This window comes from Conger conger, chromosome 14 (genome assembly GCF_963514075.1).
Source record: "Conger conger chromosome 14, fConCon1.1, whole genome shotgun sequence".
Taxonomy (NCBI): domain Eukaryota; kingdom Metazoa; phylum Chordata; class Actinopteri; order Anguilliformes; family Congridae; genus Conger; species Conger conger.
This window is the reverse complement of record NC_083773.1, coordinates 17,573,595-17,579,594: the sequence shown is the minus strand read 5'-3', so window position 1 is coordinate 17,579,594 and position 6,000 is coordinate 17,573,595.

The window sequence follows — 6,000 nt, the reverse complement described above, 5'->3', positions numbered from 1 at the left end:
TGGACAGTGTAAACTCTGCATTATGGAATGCTATAGTTTCTCCTTTTTTACTAATTTAATTTCAGTGACCATAAAGCTTTCAATAATGTGAATAAGTTCATAAGGGTTCATCCAAGTGCATTTTGGTTAGACTGAGCCTGTCTGCTTTCTAGCAGAGAATTATTAAAGAAAAGAAGAATAGGTGAAAGTTTTGCTCAACAGCAACTTCATAGATTTAGTCTATTTCCATAAAAACAAATATCAGGAACACATTAATGTTGTTATCGTTGTTCTTTACAGAAAAGGTGTGAAAGCTTGCAAGTCATTATTTATTTTTCAAGTCTTGAACTGGGAAAGAGAATGCTGATCTTTCTCCAGCATTCAGCCTTAATCTTCCTTATGGTTAAAGAAATCACACCAGAACACACATTATGTTGAAGACTAGAGTTTAGAACGGACATTATGTTTAACCATAGAATGTAGAATACACATTGTGGTCGACGCTATAGTTTAGAACACAGATTAGGGTTAAGACTAAAGTGTAGAAAAACACTTAATGTGATAAAAGAGTAGTTTAAGCATACTTGATATCAAATTAATTATACCTCTAGTATTTATAAGTATGAAATAGTATACTTCAGGTATACTCCATGCCTTCAGCATAGTTTTTTTCACATGGGACATTGGTTAATCTATGTGAACAAAATACTGACTGAATGTTTTAAGAATTAAGATGCCTTTTATGAGAAGCATAGACACTTGAAATAAACATGCTTAATTTACAGACTGTTTTATTTTTTATGCTGTTCTATAGAAAAAAACTGGGCCATGCTCATCCTTATTTTCTCAGTAATGAGCACGATCTCAGTATATTAATATTGAGACTGCTGTCCATTTTCAGACAAACCAAAAACAAACTATAAATATCTATAATAACTTGCTGCTATTCAACTTGGAAGTTGACATTCGGATGTCAGGCTAAAAGGATCTCTCAGATGATGCAGATTTAAGTGTCTCATGGGGAACTCACAAATCTGTAACAGGACATGCTTTTAAAGGATTGCTGTCCTTGGCAAGGGCATGACACCAATAAATCTGAAACGATGTGAATGCAAAGTTAGTGGGTGTCATTTTAAAATAATCTGTGCAACCCATCAATTGGTTTCCATAGCTGTCAGGTGTCATGATGAATAATGAGCTTGAAAAGAATAATATTATTTAAAAATACATATTTTAGAGTACAGTATACTCACCCACAGTGATCCGGCGGGGAATTAAATATTTTGTGCTGCTTGTGAAATTTACCGATTTCCTATTTACCAAAATTATAATCAAACCAATCAAATCCCAAAATACCTTCCGTTAGACAATGTGTGGCCTTAACTTTGATTTGTATAAACATGCATTTGGTCCTCTTTTTAATCCAAAAAAGTCTTATGAGTAGTCTTATTGAGAGCCTGAAAGGACAGTGTATTTATGGCCAGTGCCCTCGAATGTGAATCCCGTTACCTCTGCCGCCAGCCCCAACTGTGCTAATGATGGCTTCAAATTGAATTGATTTAAGAAAAACCATATTGCCAAGAAATCTTAAATAAGAAATGCAAAAAATAAATATAATGGCATTCACAATATGCTATAAACTGTATGAACCAAACTCCACATTAAGAAATTAAAAGTACATCAGTATTTACAGTGCAATAAAAGCTCTTCAGCATTATGAATGATAAAGTTACTGATTCATACAGTAAAGCTACTGCACCAATTAGTTGATTTAAAATTGTAACTTCCTGGCTATGATGCGATAGGTGGCATAGGGCAGACACATTCCAAAGAGTATTTCTGGCAATGATGTCTATATTGTTAATGAGATTTCCCCCCAGGCCCTTCCCCCATCCCCTCCCAGAAAAGAAAGCCAGAAAGAAAGAGAGAAAGGCAGAAACATTGCGAGGCTTAATTTAAAAGAAGCATGCGGATGTACAGTACCTTCATGGAGCATGTTAACGTGTTCAAGCCGGTCAGTCCTGTGTGGTGTCCACATATGCATTTTGAGCATTCGAGTTTCCCTCATTTCATCTCAGCATGGAATTTGAGTCCAAGGGTGGACTAAAACAAGCCCCCGGCCACAACCCCAGAACCTCCTCCCACAGCAATACCCCCCCCCCCCCCCCCCCCCAAATACAAGGCATCAAGGCTAACTTTGGCATTCACTGCCTTTGAACACCCAGAGACCAGCCAAGGAGAAGTCCACTCAGTACAACTGGCTTTTACTACCTCACGTAAGGATATTGTGATAGTCAAATATCAGAGCCAGTGACAAGACTGCGGGAAAGGAGCCAAGCTGAGAACACGGGGTCTATGACCAGGTAGGACTACAATACAATCAGCTCTACAATCCCAGAAGAGCTATTCCTAAACCTCTCTATTCAGTTTACAAAGTTTCTGTGGAATGTGTTACTTGTAGAAATAAGCTCCCTAATTAACTTAATTCTCAAATGAACGCATTGCATTTACATGCTCCGCTATCCTTCTATAAAGAATTAAAATGCATAGTAAGAAATTGAATGCATTAATATTCAGTGAAAATAAACCACAGTTTAAGCTGAGCCTATTTTACAGCATAAAACATCTTTCATAGATGTGCAATAATTGCATAATTGCACATTTGTCATTCTGCATATATGCATAATATGAACTAATTGTGACAAAACTAGGTGTTATGCAGAGGAGATAGTATGATAACAATGGGGGCTGAATGGTCTAAAAAAGTGCTGTGAAATCACAACCAAGTCGTATCCAAAACAAAATACTAAGGAGATACCTCATAAAATAAAGAATGTGGGAGAGACAGAGAGCTGGCTAGCAGTGTCAGCTGCATTAGATGTCAGTGTCTTTACTTTCCCTAGCCTGAGTTGAGTCATTTTTAGCACAGTATGTTTCCATACTGGAAACACTTGTGCAAAAACTTGAGAAGTATGACAAACATTTGGTCACTCTTAAATATATGCATGAAAATTCTCATCACTGTCCTTTTTTAATGACACACGTACCTCTTTTTGGACAACAGCACAAAGTTGTAAAGATACAATTACACCTGTGTAAAAATGTTTAGCTAGTGTCACAACCAAATGACATTAGAGTCCCAAATAGTCTCATACATGTACAAGCAATTACACACACACACACACAGGCATGCACGCTCACACACACGCATGCACGCTCACACACACATACACACACAGAATCTTCTTGTCAGTTACTGTAAGCTCATTGAAAATAATTGGGACAGTTCTAGGTAGTTCTATTAGTCAATTATTTGTTAGTAATTAGTCAGTCATTTGTTAGTAAGTGTGCTAAATTATTTATACTGAGATATAGAAACACAGAAAACATAATTAATCTGAATAAATAAAAGTGAAGCAGTATAGATCAGTGATAGATGGTATGGTTTGGCAATTCAAATTAGTGGTAGTGTAGTTCTCCATTTAATAATACGTACTGTATATTGCTAGCTTTTAGACAGGTTGTGGTTTTAAATTTGCATGCCTGCTTCAGCTGAAACATTTCTGAAATATCATTGCATCAGAGGTAACTCTATACGACTTATGTCTGATAATAAAAAGTTACAGAAATATCCCAAGGAGGTCAAAAGAGACCGAACGCCTACAGGCAGGGCAAGACCTCTGAGGACATGTCGAAGCCACATGTGGCCTTGTAGCCTCTCATATATCACCTTGTCTCCTTTCCTCAGACTCAGACACATAAAAACACTTCACTAATAAAACCAAGAGAGTTTGGCTTTAGCAGCAACCATAGCTATGCCCTCATTAACATTTTACAAACATGTTTGTGTATGTGTGTGTGTGTGTGTGTGTTGCTATGCAGGGGGAGGTACTGCATTCCTGAACAAAGAGCTAGTGTGATGGAATCACTGAACTTATTTGTATGCTAATGGCTTGATAATACAATGCTGCTACTACGTTCCTCCTGTTTTCATGCATTTCAACTACTTTTGCAATATGAAAATAAAAATAATAATAATAACAATATCAATAATAATAATAATTTAATACTACTACTGCTGCTGCTACTACTACTACTACTACTACTACTACTACTACTACTACACTAAAACTAATAATAATAATAATAATAATAATAATAATAATAATAATAATAATAATAATGTATTCTCTTATATATCAAATGAAATATTACTAATAATATTAGTAATAATAATACTGATATAGTCATCGGAAATGTCTAAAAAACATTAAATTGAATTATGAAAAACATTTAACAATACATTTTATGACACTGGCGATGTAAAATGGTCATCTTATGTGACATTTACACATATGTTGCTTCAACTCAAGACAGTTTCACAGGGATTTAAGACTTATTTTAATATTTCAAAAGTAAATTGTCCATAAATGTCAGAGAGTAAATATTTCAGCCAGATTTTTACATGATCTATGATAATCAGCTAACCTCAAGTTAGTAGTCTCAAAGGAGAGTGTTTGAGTATAAACCATAGTGAGGAACACTGTGTTTACTATGAAAAAAACGTTCAGTGTGACAGCAGGCTGTTCCCTTGACGATACCATGACCTTTACTGCCTATGTCATACGGGTATCAAGTAATGATACACACATCTCACATTAAATCCTAAAAATACCAGAAACACATACTCTGGATATATACTATTCTTTCATATGTAGGTGCATATAGAGTGAAGATTGTGAGGTTGCTTGAAACAGCTATTTTGATCAAAGTTTTTGGTCAAGCTCCTCACTCTGCCTAACCAGTGATTTACGTCACCCCTGATGGAGGGAACTGTGATGGATTTCTGGGTGGGTTTCCTGACCTATCCCATGCAAAAAGAGCCGAGGTCACTGGCTACAGCTGCATAGTGCGTAGTACGATCCTGTGCTTCATAGAATTCCTACATTTGCTGTCTGTTTTAGGTTACCCAAGATGAAATGTATGTCAATGCCCCAATATATCTTCATTGGTCAGAGGGCATCCTGCAGATTGAATATACACTCAGTGAGCAATTTATTAGATGGACCTGTACACCAGCTTGTTAATGGAAATATTTAATCAGCCAATCATGTGGCAGTAACTAAATGCATAAAAGCATGCAGATGTGGTCAAGAGGCTCAGCTGTTGTTCAGACCAAATGTCAGGATGGGGAAGAAATTTGAAAAAATTTGACCGTGGACCGTGGAATAATTGTTGGTGCCAACATGGCTCTAGGGTTTGCGGAGAATGGTGTGGAAAACAAAAAAATATCCAGTGAGCTGCAGTTCTGCAGGCAAATATGTGTTGTTAATGAGAGAGGTCAGAGGAGAAGGGCCAGACTGGTCGAAGCTGAAAGGAAGGTGACAGTGAAGCAAATAACCACACATTACAACAGTGTTATGCAGAAGAGCATCTCTGAACACACAATGTTCAGTTAATTGACTACAGCAGCAAAAAATAAAAATAATAAAGTATAATAAATACCTAATAAAGTGCTCACTGAGTGTATATAGAAGTAAATAAGAATGATGGTTGTGCTATAAATAAATACCCGAAAGCAAATCTTGCACTTATCACCCATTAGGTATTCACAGCGAAACATACATACTTCATTAAAAATGTCTGCTTGGAAAACTAAAAAGACACAAAAATGACAAACTAGAACTTTATGCAATTTGAGTAAGGAAACTGAAGAATGATGAGCATCAACATATCCAGATGTTTGTATTTCTGTCTTTTCCTCCAAGTGCTGTATCAGTAATTAGACTGTGTCAATTTACATCCAGAGCTTCATCAACTCATGGAATCCTCCAGAGAAGAAACCTCCTCTCCATGGTTGGGTTGACAGTGTTCATGTTTGGTTTGACAGTTTTCATTGTTGATTTGACAAGCATTCATGTTTGGTTTGAAGTCTTAATTCTGGATAACATTCCCAAGGCCTTTCCTTACTCCATGTTCCATGATTTCCAACAAGTACGGAGCTTACTCAAAACATGTCAA